This window comes from Meleagris gallopavo, chromosome 3, assembly GCF_905368555.1.
Source record: "Meleagris gallopavo chromosome 3, MGAL_WU_HG_1.1, whole genome shotgun sequence".
Taxonomy (NCBI): Eukaryota; Metazoa; Chordata; class Aves; order Galliformes; family Phasianidae; genus Meleagris; species Meleagris gallopavo.
Window position 1 is genome coordinate 17,508,955 of NC_139406.1, and position 16,685 is coordinate 17,525,639.

General features: G+C 36.2%; 1 protein-coding gene across 30 annotated transcripts in view; it reads right to left on the reverse strand.

The window, feature by feature from the left end:
* Positions 1–16,685, reverse strand: part of LOC116216434 (uncharacterized) — a 393,379-nt gene that overhangs the window by 272,256 nt on the left and 104,438 nt on the right. For all 30 annotated transcript variants that reach the window (XM_085220380.1, XM_085220388.1, XM_085220389.1 and 27 more), the window contains exon 3: positions 3,419–3,546. The gene's annotated coding sequence lies outside the window, so the exon portion shown is untranslated. The remainder of the gene's footprint in view (positions 1–3,418; positions 3,547–16,685) is intronic.

The window sequence follows — 16,685 nt, forward strand, 5'->3', positions numbered from 1 at the left end:
TATGACCAACTGTCTTAAAGCTATCTAGTCACTTCCTGGAACTTTCAAAAAAGTCAGAAGAGTTCACAGTGATTTTTTAAATACAGATTGCCCAGAAAACTTTGAAACTACTTCATATTTTAGTTATTTTAGTATCTAATTTCCAATCCAAATGAAATAATTCCATCCATATAATTCAAATCTACTTGAAAATTGTGTTCTTGCTCCTCGAATATCTACTTCCTTCTTTCCTTCATAGTCTTGCTATGGCTTTTTAATTTTTCTTTAGAATAAAGCCTGTGATAGAAATTTAGTGGAATCTCAAGGGATCCAGGCTTATACTGAAATTGGATGAAAAGCTAATAAATACATGTAGTGGTAAGGAACACCTTACCTCAAATCAACACGAAACAATCAACAACACTCTGCAGACAGTTTTACGTTTGAAAGCATTTCTTGGGAACACGAGAACAACACAGGAAACACGTACATGCTATTTTAGGGAAATCCCTAAATAGACTTCAACTGAAATAGTTTACTCCTGATAAACTTTTACTCCTAATGTTGTTGTTGTGTCTAGAATTCATTATTGAGAATTTTCAAATATCCACTGCTTTTGGAAGTAATCAGAAAACTGCTTTGTGATGTTCTTTGAGGTTTGTAAGTCTCACAAGCACATTTCCTTTTCTAGTGGTAAAAAGTCTTGATTTATAGTACTTAAAATTGTAAGAATGCAATTCTGTGCAATTAAAATAGACTTCTTCAAGTCTTGCAGGAAGAAACACAAGTAGACAGAAAAAAAAATATATATATATATAATATCATGTACCTGAATACTCTCAGAATTTTATTTCAAGCAACTTGATTTTTTAAATTTTCTTCTAATTGTGAGAGTTTGGTTTCTACCTGCATGTAGCAGTATTCAAATAATTTACTACTTGTTATTCTTTTAAGCAAATCATTATTCAAAGATAGAACATGGACAGCCTTTCATTTTTATGTTAAAGATTATATTTTTGACAATGAAATATAGAAAGAGCTCTACATCTTCCTCATGGTTCATGAGGTGTCAAGGAATATAGCCATTTTGGTTAATGACAAACAGCATATGCTATCTATCTAGAGAAGTACAGTATGCAGTCTGTCAGTTTTTGCACTTTCTGCTATACACTTTCTGCACCTGAATGTGATTATCAATAAAGATTCTAAGAAACTGTAAATAGTACTGATGTCAAGATAGGATGGGTATGTTTGATGCATGAAAAAAAGAATACGTGAAAACAGGAATCTAGCAACCACAGCTTCAGAGCATGAAAATTGCATAAAATCTATAATCAAATATTTAAAGTCTCCTCTGAACCTATGCTTAACATAATATCCACAGCATAAGTTTAAACCCTATCAGAAGCTTCCCTCTTGGCTAGTACTGCAAAGCAAGCTTAGAGAAAAATGGGTTTTTAAGTCTGACAGGCACCTTAAATAATGTGCAGAAATAAATTAGGTTAAATAAAGTTAAACTTTGTTTCCAAAAGTACCTTCAGAATCTTTAATGTCACACCAAAATAATTCATGCAACCTGAAACGTATGACTGTGTCTTTATTTTTGAAAAAATTCCAGTCTTAAGAAATACATTCATTCCTAAAATGAAGAATGTTTTATTTAAAAATGGAAATGCTTGAAAAATTCTAAATATAAACTGTTCTGTTACAATAATTCCAAATAGAATGCTTTCACATCATCAGTAATTTCTGTTCTTTAAGACTAAAGCGAAACTGCATCCAATCTAATTTAAAACCTTTTGAAACTATTTTTCAATCAATAAAATTGTCACCAAGTTCTCTATTGACCCTTTGATGATTGGAAATATCTATTTATATAAAACACATACTCATCTTATTAGATGCTATGCATTTCTGAAGTTATTCTCAAGAAATCTTCATATAATTCTAAATAGCCTAATTTAATCAAGATATCAGGAAAAAGTTGAATTTTAAACTATTCAGTACACATATGAAAACTATTTTTTTATCTGAGTTTTTTAAGTTAATTAAAAATATAGTAAATAAAGTGATCAGTTAAAGCAAAATCCAAATACTTTGTATTTCTTGAATTCCAATTTATTACATTTGTCCTTTTTCCTCTCTCATTAAAAACACACCAACCCATAATTTTAAAGTAATATTTACTCATTAGTTTGATCTAAATCTAGTTTTAATTAATGAATAACAATAAAATACTGGTAGAGACAAACCTTATAGATCTTGTCATTCTTCTAAATTTTATAATTAAAATTTATAATTTTATAAAATTTATAATTAATTTCAATTTATATTTAAAATTTACGTCCTCCTAAATTTTATATACATATATATAATTTACATATGTAAAATGTACACACATACATATATATATTGTAAAATATCTAATAATCCTTGTCTCTAAGTTGTAATAGCTAGGAAAGTTTCACAGTTTCCTTTCTGTGAAAAAAACTCAAAATGTCTTTTGTAAATCAGTGTGATAGAAATTGTTTTTCCCCAAAATGATAAAACTAAAGAGTTTTAATAAGTAAATATGTTTTGTTTTTACATTTTTAATTGCCATTACTTAGTTTTTCACAGTAGCAGAAGAGATGATTATGTAGAGCTACAGAAGTGTGTCTAAACACTAGGTGATAAAAGCAATGCAGATTGTAAACAGGAATAAAAACATGAAACTTCTGAAAAAATGGGAAAAAAGTAGCAATCATGCCACTATGTAAGTCTTTACTAATTATGCTTAGAAAAAGACTATTGAATTGAATCATGGCAATTAGCTATAAAATCATGAATGGCATGGAAAATACAAAAAAGGGATTGATCTCTGTTTCACATAAACAGGAACAATAAAGCTCTAAAAGAAAAATTTAGTGGCAGAGGAAAGGCGAAAAGAAAGGAGATGGGTGTTTATTTGAACAACGCCTACGGAAACTATTGCACCAGGATATTACGAATGGTGAAATTTATGTAGACTCATATTTTGACTAGACAATTAATGGAAACTAAAATATCAAAGACCAGTAAGCATAAATACCCCAAACTTTCTCCTTAGGATGTCACTGCGTGACAAATTTTGCCAACTGAGTGTTTCTAACAGAGCAATATCTGCATGTACTTGCCCCTGACTCATTTGCTTTTGGATAGATCACAACAGCTAATCTCATGCTATGTTATTATAAATAATAAATACCATCATCTCAGTTCATTTTCTTTCTTACTTATTACTTATTGGAGTAGGGAGAAGTATTACTTCACACAGAAATATCTTCTTGCTATGAGCATTCAACTGAAGGAATAACCATTCTTAAACGGTTAGGACTTAATCATTCCTAGGGCTGGAAACTGCTAGATCTGATTTTCTTTAAAAACATAGGATTTATTAAAAAAAACTTCCAGAACTCACCAAAAGTCCTGTTAGTGTTGTGAATCTTTGTGCCGCTGATCCAAATGCAAGATAAAATATTTGTCTAAAGAGTTTTTCCAATAGCCCTGCATATTGGAAGGAATGAGAGGATTCGGAAACTGCAACACCTGTAGAAAGAGATAGGGAAATCCAGTTTAATGCTTTATTAATCACAGTCAGAATGAACATATTTGTGTAATTAAAACAATAATTTAGTTATAATAATTTGAGATCCAATTCTTTCTCATTGCTAATGAAGTCATAATGCATTTGTTCCACATACAATTTTAATTTGGGATAAATAATCAGCTTCTACTTTTGATAAATCTTTGAACAGATATTTCTAATCTGTTATATTCTTAAACTGAAATATTGAATTATGCTGGTTTTTCACACCAGTGAGTGATGACATGCATTTTTTTCACCTCTTCCGACATTCTGATCAATATGATGCAGATAAGAGCACATTCCAAAGAATCATAATCTTCAAGAACCCTTACTCCTTTGCATTGTAGTTGCCTCTTGTAAAGTGAATATCTTAATTAGATATTATATTAAAATTTAGATCTATTGAAAAAAATAATTGATATATATTTCTGCAAGCCCACAGCTAAGGATAATAACGGTCTGAGTTTTTACACTTTTAACTAAAGCCATCCATTGATAAGCATTGTACTAGAGGGAAAAGACACCACCAGGCTGCCTGATAATAAAGACAAGAAAGTACTTCTGGGCACTGTACCTCTTGCACAGTTTCAAAAATCACCATTTCTTACACACTGTTTTAAGTATGCATGCTGTTTTCATAACAGTGAATCTCTTTTGTCAAAATATAAATGACAGTAGTTAAGAGACAGTTCTGTTTTCTAACAGATAATAAGAGTTGGTGGAGGTTACACAGTTGTCACATACAATTGCTGCAATGCCATCAGTCTTTTTTTTTTTTTTTTTTTTTTTTTTTTTTAAGTCTGTATAAATGCCACATACTCAGAGAGGCTCTGAGATTTCAGGCCCTCTTCCAATTTTCCTGTTGCTCACCAGCTGGCTGCGGCTAAAGTTTGTCAAGACAGATGTCCATCCACCAGCTGGTGATGCTGCCAGCTGCCTACTACAGCCTGGAGGCATTGTGCTGCCTCATCCTCTTGGAAATTCCTATGGTATTCTGTATTGTACATCCCAGTATGCTCCCTATCCTCCTCTATTGGAAATAAGAGGTACCATAAAGGACGTAAAGTCTTGAGGGGGTCATTAAGTTCTGAAAAGAAGCTTAATAAATGTGTTATCTTGCAACCTAACTATGAAAAGCTGTTCTTGATGTCTACTATGTTATGATGCTTTTGAAATACACTTTGTTCACTGGGCAAGCACATGCAGCAGCATCAGCTATTTACCCAATGAACAATGTATTCACACATTGTAAGTGCCATTCCTCCAGCACGTCTGAGTTCATGAAAGTTTTAGTACCAAAACTCTAATAACATAGAATTCAAAGCATTAGGGCTGGAGGCAAAAAACTACTTTAGGAGAGATTCAGCTAACTGGGTAGGAAGACAATGGGACATAGTATGAGGAATTAATGGGTGGACAGAAAACCATGAGAGAAGCTGATAAATATTAGAGATAGTATCATGAGGAACATCTGGGTGTCACAGGTGATAAAGAGGGGCTGGTGGAGAAATGACCCAACCTCAGAACTAGCTGAATAGGATCACTGGACATATTTTGGGGAACAACCTTACAAGGCCAGCAGAACCGAGGTAACTACATCAGCAATTTCCAATAAAGCTGAGATTGCCAAGGTAACTGTATAATAAAATCCAAATATGAGCACAGTTGACACAAAATTGGAAACAAAGGGAAAAAAGGAAACAGAGCAGGTTGCTCGTCTGGAATGAGACTAGGGTGGAGAAAGAAGACGTGAGAGTGGTGAAAAAGAAGGTTAAGAAAGAAAAAAAGGGATAACAAGGTATGCTGTTCTTGCTGATCCCATCCGTGGGTACCCATCAGTAGCCCTGAGCATGACTGCTGCTGCCAGAGTAGGACAAGGAAATATTCTCAATTTCTGACCACCCCACTAGTGCCAGGCCTGCTCCCATGGTCTCACAGCCATGAAGGGTAGAGAAAGGGCTTCCTTGGGCCAAGAAGGGGAGCGCACAGGTGGCTGGCTGGCTCAAGCATCCTGGTACCAGCGTGTTAGTGACTGCTGCAGACCTGGTGGCAGCGGCAGTAGCCCACACTTCATAAGGCAAAGATGTGATCCTTGCTCAAATGCATCAATTGTAGAAAAAGACACAGTAAGTACGCAAATTTAACTCAAACATTTTGATGGCATCTCATTTAAGAAGATTGTAACAGCCAGTTGTAATGTAATTTTTCAGCCTAACCACTATAAAAATTGGGCCATACTCTATTGCTATTTTGAATGGATTGTACAAGTCCATCAATTTTATAGCTTTCTCTGGAAAAACTGCCTTTATTTCTGTTGCCTATTTTTTCCCAACATAGGAACAACACAAAAAATAAACCTCATGAAAATCGTTTATAGTCCATGCACTCATAAAGATATGCCAAGACATTTACAGAAAAAGCATTTCTGTCCACTGGTCCTGAAAGATAACTTGATTAAGATATAAGGCACTCAAGCATGTATCCTATACTGTATTTTTTTTGACTGTTAGAAAGCCTCACATCGATCTTCTTGCTCACTTCTGTGCTGTTCATGAAGTATGCACTGCAGTAAGCGCCAAAAGTCATTTCAAAGGGCAAATCACATGTGCCATGTGTGTGAACACATAGACACAAAGCAATAGTGAGAAAACTTAACCAAAAAGATATTTTCTCTGAAACTTTGTGATTGTCAGGCAATATTATTAACTGAGTTGCATTAAGCTGCTCATAGAGAAATTGGTGGGTGTGAGTAACCATGACAAACTATCACATAAACTGAAATACCTTTCAGCTTCTGACGGAATAGCATAGTGAAGGAGCTGCTGAGAGAATAAGGAAGTGAAGAGGATCAGAAATACAAAACAATTGAATAAAATAGTAAATATAATAGCATCTTTTGCTCATTTGTTTCATCCAGTTTTAGAAATGGGACTTTTACCTCATTTGTAACTTATTAGTTTTCAAACAAAACTGAAAACTTGCATCACAGTATGGTGTGCTCCCAACTGAAAGGGTTGTTATATATTGAATAAATGGATGCAAAAGTGAGATGTACACACATTTGTCCTTTCTGCTTATGTTCTTTCTGCACCTGGATGTTTGTAGCTACAATCTGTTTCCTTTTTGTTATCCAAATTCTTATTTATGCTTGTGAGAAATGGCCGCTGGATGATGGGGACAGCAATTGATCCTAGAAGACAGAGTGTGATTGCTCCAGGTGTGTCATTTGGAGTGGCAGGGAACCAAAAGAGCCATCAGTTTGTCAAGAGCAGACAGCAAAACAAAAAAGAAGGTGAAAGAGAAGGAAGTGGTAGGGCAAAAGCTGCTGCTGCAGAGCCTGACAAGCCTTGTGGTTTGTATTTGTTGCTGAAGTTCTGCTCTGTAAGAAAATGTATTGTCACATCTCTGAAAAGCACTGCAATTTATAAGCTAACCTTGCTGCGCAAGACAGTCCTGTGACAGCCTAATAGACATCACTGTCAGGGGAATTATTTAGTCTAGTAAAATATGGTGTATGTTGGAATAATGGAACTTAGATTGGGACATATCATATCCTATTATTCCATTAAGCTCCCTAAATAATCTCTGTCTTCCGATGTTTTCTTACCCGTCATGTATTAGTAGATTTTTGTCAACCATCCAAGCTACGCATATTTAACTCTTCTAATCTCTGCTCCTAAACAATCCCTCCACCTCCCTAATTGATTTTAATCCTCTTCTCTGAAATCTCTTCAATATTTTGTGGCAATTTGGTGTCCTACATTTAAAGCAGTATGCTGAATGTAGTCATGCTGTAGCTGTACAGAATATAATATTCTGTGGCAAGATATCTGTGAGAATTTAGCCCCCAACTGTTTTAACTACTTTAATTTCAATTAAATATACTCAATTGAATATACTCAATATTAATTTGCTGTAACTGTAACCTTAACATTTCTTTATTCATTATTATTTCCTAGATTTCTTATCTATTAATCCTTCAAAAACCCACCTGGTGCTCTGCAGGGAAATACAGCAGTGCTGCATGCTGTCGATAATACAGGGAGGCCAAAATATGAACGGGGCAGTTTAGTCAGGCTCAGTTATTTTCTTGTCCCATTTTAGAACACTCACTGCCATGGTGCATAACTGACCACTGGCAGCATCTTACAGTTACTGCAGCTGTTAACATGAACTTTAATAACCTCTGCTGTATCTTCTTTTGCAAATCCCTATTCCAAAATTCTGCTAGCCCACTAGGGTATTGTGTTTCTATTAAAATCACTTCTCCTGGATACTTGCCACCAGAAAGCACTGGTAAAACACAGCTTTTGCTTCTTTTCCCAGCTCATTACAGTTTACTGATAGGTAGCAATTCCTCAAGAGTTCTTCCCAGAGCATCCTCCATAAGAGAATTGTACAGCACAAGGAACGCTTACACATCCATTTTCTAGAGATTAATTAAACTCTTTCAAAGTTGTTTTTTTGTTTGTTTGTTTTTGTTTTTATACTCAGGTGCACAAAAAAGCGTCCTACTGTCTTGTTTCTTTTGCAATTAAATGTAGCTCTGCCTGCTTCTGAGTGCACACATCAGTCTTCTTGACTCAATCATGGGTATTATTATTCATACCTTGTCTCTCTACCTGAACCTATTAATACACAATAGAGATTGTTCAGTAAATACTCAGAGAAAACCGGATACACACCACCAGACCAAAAACATAGCACTTTGTTTATAGATTCAAATATCATTTTTTCTAACTCATTTATGTGATTCTGGAAAAAGACAGGATATTCAAGAATATATTATACATTGAATTCTCTTCCCATTACATCCATGAAACATTGATTATATATAGTCCTGGACATAATAACAGATATTTATTTCTTGCAATAAATGTGAACAACCTGACTAGATTGTTTATACATTTATACTATTGCTATAAAATGACTTCCCTCACTATAGAAATTATGAGTTTATCAGTGAAAAGGACAAATTAGATGCTACGAAAGCTTTATCTAATACTTCCCACTTCCATTAGCCAACAGATCCACATTATTCTCTCCATCCCACTTCAGTATTAGAAATTGCATAGCTATAACTGCTGTGAAGTGCCTTAATTTTTCCCTAGAGCCCCTAAAAACAGAAATAAGTTGTTGAGACATATGTGCATTTCTTTTTTTCCTGTGCTCTTTCTGAACTTCTGTTTGGTTCAATCATTATTTCCCTGAGATTCAATTAGCACCATTAGCACCAGTGTTCTTCTGCTGGCAGTCCACAACAAGTATCCAAGCCTAACATTCACACTGTTTCTCAGGCATAATTCTGACCAGGTAATCTTTTTGCAAAGAAAGTACAGTGCTGTTTAAATGACTATTTTACTGGCAATGAAACCACATTTTTTCATTCACCTTTCACAGCAGCAGAGGGACCAGTCAATGGGAAGAAGTTACAAAAGAAAAAAAGAAGATAAATACTCATCTATCTCTGAGATCTAGGCTTGCAGAAGAAACTCCACAGAGGAGCAATCAACAAAAAAGCCTTCCAGAGTGGCAGTCAGCCCTTAAATGAGGTATAAGAGAGGTGCAGCCAGGCTCCACCCCTTCCAGTCACACAGATGAATTGCCTTCACCTGTGCTCCTAGGGCTGACTGGGTCCTTTTGCCAGGTACTCAATCAGTAGTTCAGGCTGTGATTCAGCAGTTCCCATACACCTTTAATAATCAGTTAGGTTTGGCTATGGTCAAGAATGCAGTCAGTTGTTTCAGGCGCTGAATCGCAGAATAGCAGAATAATATGCATTGAAAAAGACTGAAGATCATCTTGTCCAATCCCCTGTTAAAGCAGCTTCCCTGCAGCAGTTTGCACAGAAAAGTATCCAGGGTTTTGATTCCACAACTTCTCTGGGTATCCTGTTCCAGTTCTCTGTCATCCTCAAAGTAAAGAGGTTTTTCCTCATATTCATATGAAACTTCCTTTGTTCTAATTTGTGCCTTTTGCCCATTGCTTTGTCATTGGGCACTACTGAAAAGAGCCTGACCCCATCCACTTGACTTCCATTCATTAGATATAAGTGTTGATAAGATCCCCACTCAGTCTTCTCTTCTCCAGGCTGAACAGTCCCTGGTCTCTCAGCCTTTTCTCATGAGGGAGATATCCCAGTTATCTTTGTTACCTTCCACTGGACTCTCTCTAGAAGATACCTGTCTTGAACTGAGGAGCCCAGAACTGGATACAGTACCTATCCCAAGGACATAATGTGTGAAATAGAAGCTGGATGGTCATGTTGCTCAAGTAGTCTTGTTCTCTAGTTTCTCAGCTATTTTTGCTAACATTCATGTTCTTGCTGGTTTATATACTCTGTGCTTATATCTACCTCCATTTTTTCAATTGGAGTCCAAGTGTATACCAGCTTACTTACATGACAAGTTGGAAATATTTTGAAAATTTATCTGTTGAAGCCTTCTTCCTTCCCACAAAATAATTAATTTACAGTTTTGTACTCTCTCTAGTATCCAGCTTTGCTGCAAATAAAAAATTAATCTAGAGGCATCCCTCCTGCAAAAGTGATTTTAATCAAGAGGTGATTTGTTCCTGCATGTAAGCAGTGTCAAGTAGGAAAGGGATTAACAGTGTTCATTCTGTTCTACATATGGGAGCACAACATGAATATCAGTTTCATGAGCTGATCCACAGCAGGCATGCACTGCTGCACACAGCTGTTCTTTTGTGATTTGTTTGCATTTCAAACGTGCTCTCTGGTTGTCTATATTCTGATTCTAGGATGATTCTTCACAGTCCTTGCTGGGAGCCTTCTGGGAACTTGGAGAGAAGAGCTACGTGGCTACCTGTGTACTTCTGGAAGACTACTCCGATGTTTCCTGTTTTGTTAATTCAAACAGATACTTTGAGGGTGAAGGCAAACCTCAGAAGTCTGTATATTTTACAAAATTACTTTTACACCTTCTTTACTCCTCACCCCATCTCCAACTCTTAAAGAGTTCTTCTAGGTTACACAACTACTTTTTTTTTGGTAGACCAAAATAAAACCCCTATATTATCTTGATTATATGGTTGCAAAAATTACATTATGAGATGAAGGTTTGCATGGGAGAAATGCTGTTCTCATGTCTTGGCAAAATTCAAACCCTCATTAGATTCTGTGGGAGTTTTACCATAAACAGATTTGCTTTCTCAAACACCTATTTATGACGGCTGCTGCAATCGTTATGCCTCCCATTTTATTATGTTAGCCTACAATGTCAGAGGTAGATGTTGGTGATATGGAAGTAGAGGTTGAACCTCCCTACCAATATTCCATTACATGTTGTTGCCATGTGACAGATAGCAGCAGAAGAGCAGTCTGACAGAATGCTATATAACACGGAAGTACATGTGAAGCAAATGAGTGGAACTGAATTCCTCCACATGGAAAAAACTGCACTCATTGACATCCATCAGTGCTTGCTGAATGTTTATGGAGACTGAAGAGTGAATGTGAGGCAGTGAGTGGTGCATTTTAGCAGTGGCAGCAGCAACAGCAAGTCATCTCTACTGACGCAGATGTTTATGAGTGCGGCATGCAGGCTCTTGTTCATGGCTGGTGAAAATGCATAGTGAATGCTGGTGACTATGCTGAAAAACAGTTTTTTGTAGCTGAGAATTTTCTCTAGTGTTATTATGGGGTTTTTTTTGTTTCTTTGTTTGTTTGTTTCTGTTGTATTTTCCCCGGAAATAAATAGGAGGCATTACTTCCAGAGTGACCTACTTCTCTTTATGCGTTATGTTCAGGGGAAAAAAAAAAAAAAGTAGGGAGGAAGTGAAGCATGAAGGAGCTTGTCTAAGGACACAAGAATTTATTTCTGATTCATATCATGGCTAATTGAATGATGTTTTCTTTCTTCATTCTCCTTAATCCTATATCTAGGCAGTAATAACACAGGCTATCCAGGAGAGAAACCTTATTCATGTAGGATCACATGTACACATATCTTTCTCGTATTCTTGTACTTTTATTTTTTTGTTTCATCTGTGTTTTATAGAATTTCTAGTTCAACAAGACCTTAAGCATGAGCTTAATGCTAAACCTACGCATAAATGCCTCATTATTCAACACATGAGATTATGATTAACATTTATTGAAGTCAATGAGGGCTTGAAATCTGCACAAAAACTTTACTGAACTGCAGCTTTTCTCTTAGAAGGTGAATTTTGGAAAATTTTCCATAAGATCTGCTTGTTGATAGTGTTCACCTTTCATTTAGGATTCAAGAAGTTCTTCTGCATTGAAGTACAGAAGCACAACTCACAGCACTTTAGCCTGTGTAGTTCCTCTCAAGTTAGTATCCTCTGAAACTTAATTTATTTGCTGTTCATTCCCTCTGAGTCATTAATGAAGCAACGGAATACAACCTGACCTCCTCTGGCAGTAGCCCAGCAGTCATTTTCTTCGAAATCACTAGTTTGCAGCTCATCATTTCCCTTTGTTTACTACTTTCTATCAGTGGTTCAGCCACAGGATGACATTCATATTCAAGCCAATTTAAATTAATTTTGGAAGAAGAGTTTTATAGAATGCAGGATGAAGTATTTCCCTTAATTAACTGGAAATGCCTATCACATTATTCTTCTCTTCCATCCACTAATTTTATAATTCTATCAAAGAAGCAATCAAGCTTATTTGGCAAATCTTTATTAATTCTTTTGCTTAGCTTTGAAAATACGAGAAGGAAACCCATAGCTCTTTCTCACAAATGGTTTTCCTCATTCAAAATAAAATGAGTAGATATTATGTCACAACTGAAAGTAGCAAGAAAAAAAAAGGCAAACACACATCTGCAGGTTTTCGATTTTATAGTCATAAGAAATTATTAAAACAACTGAACTAACAGAGAATGTAAGTAATGTAATCAGCAGGACTTTCTGCTTTTATTATGGAGTTATCCCTAGTAAATATGATCTCCTATGCTTCTGCACCCTACATATTCCTCTGAAATGTCTACTCCTTATAAATACCTCTCAGTGACATTGGGGCATAATGACAGGAAAAGCAAGATTCTCTAGCAAGTAATGATGCCATATTTTTGGAAGTCCAAATTCTCCTTTTGTTGAAAATATCTTTTTTATAATGATGAGACAGTATATGACATTAGGGCAGAGATAGCTGCCTGTATAGATAGCATCAGCCTAGATGCGGCTATCTGACATAACAACAACAATTAAACTGCAGCAATCTGAGCCTGCTACTGTCTATACGAGACTGCTAGATATGCTGGAAAGTTATCTCACTGGCAGAATCCTCTTTACCACTACCTCAGAGGTGTCAGTACTCAAACTAGTTTACTCATGACTACAGGAGATACAATTATATCCCTGGATATCAAGAGATCTATACACTTTGAAAATGTAGCAGACAGTTATTGGAAAAGAAGACAAACATATCGGCACAATACCAAAATCATCTGTGGCTGCTGTGTAGTTGCAGCAGGTAAATGTACATACCAAGGGAAGCCACAGAAAGCAGAGACTACGCTGCCTGAACTGATAGAAAAGCCTCACATATCTCACCTTCTGAAAGTCCCAGAGTAAGGAACTCAGAGAGTTATCTTTCACAAATTAATAAATAATAAACCAATAATAATCTGAGAATTTTCTAATTAATTAAGACTTTTTGCCTCAGTGAATAGTACTGAAAGGATTATTTCTGTTACTACTAGTAGAGCCTTGTAACAATTTGTTTGAAGCTGATGTCATTAACAGAGAGATAAAAAAAATCAAGCAAAGAAAAATGCTTATTCTCACTTTTCTTTATATATTCAAAATGACATAATCTGAACCAAACTAGAGACAATGGAGATAATTTCTCTTTGCATTCTTCTATGACTCTTCTCTTCTACAGAGATGATCTTCTTATAGAATTCCACTCTGCATTCTGCATATTCCCAGATCCACATCTTCATACTTATAATTTCTGGGCAATATAATCTCCTAATTCCTCTTCCAGTGGAATTGATGCTTTGTAGATGTGCATTTATTGATAAGATAACCAGTGCTCCATTCAAACAAAGTAATTTTTTCCAATGAAAACAGATGACACTGGTTTAGATAATGTGGGATCAATGCAAATCTTTCCTTCAAAGAACTGTTTGCCTTTTGGACCAGAGCATACTCCAAGAAGAGTACTCATTGCACTAATGAATTCCTGTTGTTATGAAAAACAAATGGGAACTTTTAATTTAATCAGATGTAATTAGCCCATGGCATTATAGGATTTAAGTATTTGTTCAGCAGTAACCTAAGCCTTATGAAGTCTTTAGAGGTAACAAGATACAATAATAACAGTAAGATAAAAGGTGTAATAAGACCATTGAACACAAAAGTGGCCTCGTGGACCGTGATTAGATTTAAGAGCCATCAAATAAAAGATCTGTCTACTTTCAGGCTTTCTGTTACTTCTTTCAATTGAAATTAAGAGCGCTAAGAGGGGGGAAAAAGAGTCATTTGTCTACACTAAAGTTACAGTAATGGTTTGATAAAAAAAGTTTTGTTAAGAGCAGTGACACTAAACGACCTAGCTTCTGAAAGAACAGTCAAAAATTTTATGATGATCTAGAGAACTGAATCTGTTTTCCTCTAGGTAGATGTTAAGAAAAGACATAATCTATATATACTCTCTGGGTTTACCTGGATTTGATATTATTGAGAAGGGCCAATGGGGATGGTTCTTATTTCAATTTACTTCCCTTTTCCCCCAATTTTTGTTTTTTTTCAAAACAAGTCTCTTTTTGACTGTTAAAATCTGTACCGTCTCACACAGTATGATATCAAGAAAACATGTACTCCAGAAAATTTCAAAAAAGACAGGACAGAGTATAGGCAGGTGTTTATGACAGATTATTTTTTTTTAATATCATCTCCCTGAAATGTTTCTCCAAAGATGTCCAAACTAGGCACTAGAATTCTCTAATATCCTGTTGTGTTTAGAGTAGAAACATTTTTAAACTATCAAATCCAGATATTTTTCAAAGACTACTCATTTTAAACAGAGTAAACTAAGGGACTAAAATTTCTTAATATATAATGTTCTTTAAGATGTTAACGTCCATTTGTGCAGAACAACTCAGGGATGTGCAGGACAACCAGGGGATGAGGTCCAGCCAGCATGGGTTTACAAAAGGCAGGTCTTGCTTACCAACCTGATCTTCTTCTATGATCAAGTGACATGACCTCATCTGGTGGATGAGGGAAAGGTTGTTGCTGTAGTCTGCTTAGACTTCAGCAAAGCCTTTGACACTATTTCCCATGGTATTCTCCTGGAGAAACTAGCAGTCCGTGGCTTGGACAGATACATCTTTTCTGGATAAAGAACTGGCTGGAGGCCTGGGCCCAGAGAGTGGTGGTGGATGGAGTTAAATCCAGCTGGCAACTGGTCAAGAATGGTGTTCCCTAGCAGTCAATATTGGGGCATGTCCTGTTCAATATTTTTATTGATGACCTGGATGAGAGCACTGAGTGCACCCTCAGTAAGTTTGCAGATGACACCAAGTTGGCAGGACGTATCAATCTGCCTGGTGGTAGGAAGGTCCTTCAAAAGAATATGGACTGTCTGGATCTCTGGGCTGAGGTGAATAGGATGAGGTTCAACAACACCAAGTGCCAGGTCTTGCATTTTGGCAACAACAGTCCCAGGTAATGCTACAATCTTGGGGCAGAGTGCCTGAAAGACTGTGTAGGGGAGAAGGACATGGAGGTATTGATCGACACTTGGCTAAACATGAGCCAGCAGTGTGCCCAGGTGGTCAAGAAGGCCAATTTCTTGTATTAGAAACTGTGTTGCCAGAAGGAGCAGGGACTACTCCTGTAGTAAGCACTGGTGAAGCCACACTTCGAGTACTGTGTTCAGTTTTGGGCCCCTCAGTACAGTAAAGACATTGAAACCCTGGAGGGTGTCCAGAGAAGAGCAACAAAGCTGGTGAGGGGACTGGAGCACAGGTTTTATGAGGAGCAGCTGAGGGAACTGGGATTGTTTCCTCAGGAAAAGAGAAGGCTCAGGGAAGATCTTATCATTCTCTACAACTTCCTGAAAGAGGTTGTGGTGAGGTGCAGGTCTGCCTCTTCTCCCACATAAATAGTGATAGGACTAGAGGGAGTGGCCTCAAGTTGCACCAGGGGAGGTTCAGGTTGGACATTAAGAAAATATTCTCTGAAGGAGTGGTGAGGCATTGGAACGGGCTACCCAGGCATTTGGTTGAGTGAGTCCCTGGAGGTGTTCAAGAAATGTTTAGATGGGGAAATACTGGTGGTAGGTGGACAGTTGGACTAGATGATCTTGGTGATTCTATGATTCTTAGTTATAATTAGTTATAATTATATATTATAGTTATAATTAGTTATCACTTCTTTTAACTTTCTGAAAATCTGGAACCTAAACTGCATACAGAAGCTCTACTATTCTTTTCTCAGTAAAATAGAATAAACTGGTTTCTTACACATATGGATGATTTTTTTTCATTTTTAATACTGCATTATTGTCTTATATTTAGTTTGTAACTCACTTTAACATCTCAAATCTACTTCTGCTCTGCTTCCTAGATAATTTATTTGTCCATCTTGCATTTATGAAATTGATTTATTTTTCTTAGTTCAACTTTTCTGCACAGCATTTCTTCATGGAAAAAAAGGAAGAAATGTGTTACAAATTTCCATTCCGTACTCCAACATTCACATAGCCTCTTAAGAGTGTTTTCTATTACTCAAGATATTAATCAACTAATTATAACGAGATGAAGAGGACCACCAACTATTCCCTGCTCCTTTAGTTCTCAGAATGAATCAGACACCATTATTCTCCATGTTTACAGTCAGCTGTACGTCATGTGCATCAGTGTTTCCCAGACTTCTTACATAGGAAAGCCCCTTTTACTGCTATCTGTTGCCTGGTGATCTTTACCACAGCATCTGGGAATGGGAAAAAGCTTACTGTCTTTAATCTTTGGCAGAAGCTCTGATCCCACAGAGCCCAGGATCAAAAAAGAACAAGAATTGGCTGTTGGTATATTCAGAAGAAAGTTGTTGCCAACAAGTAGTCATTACATTTTTTTAATTATTATTTTTCTTTTGA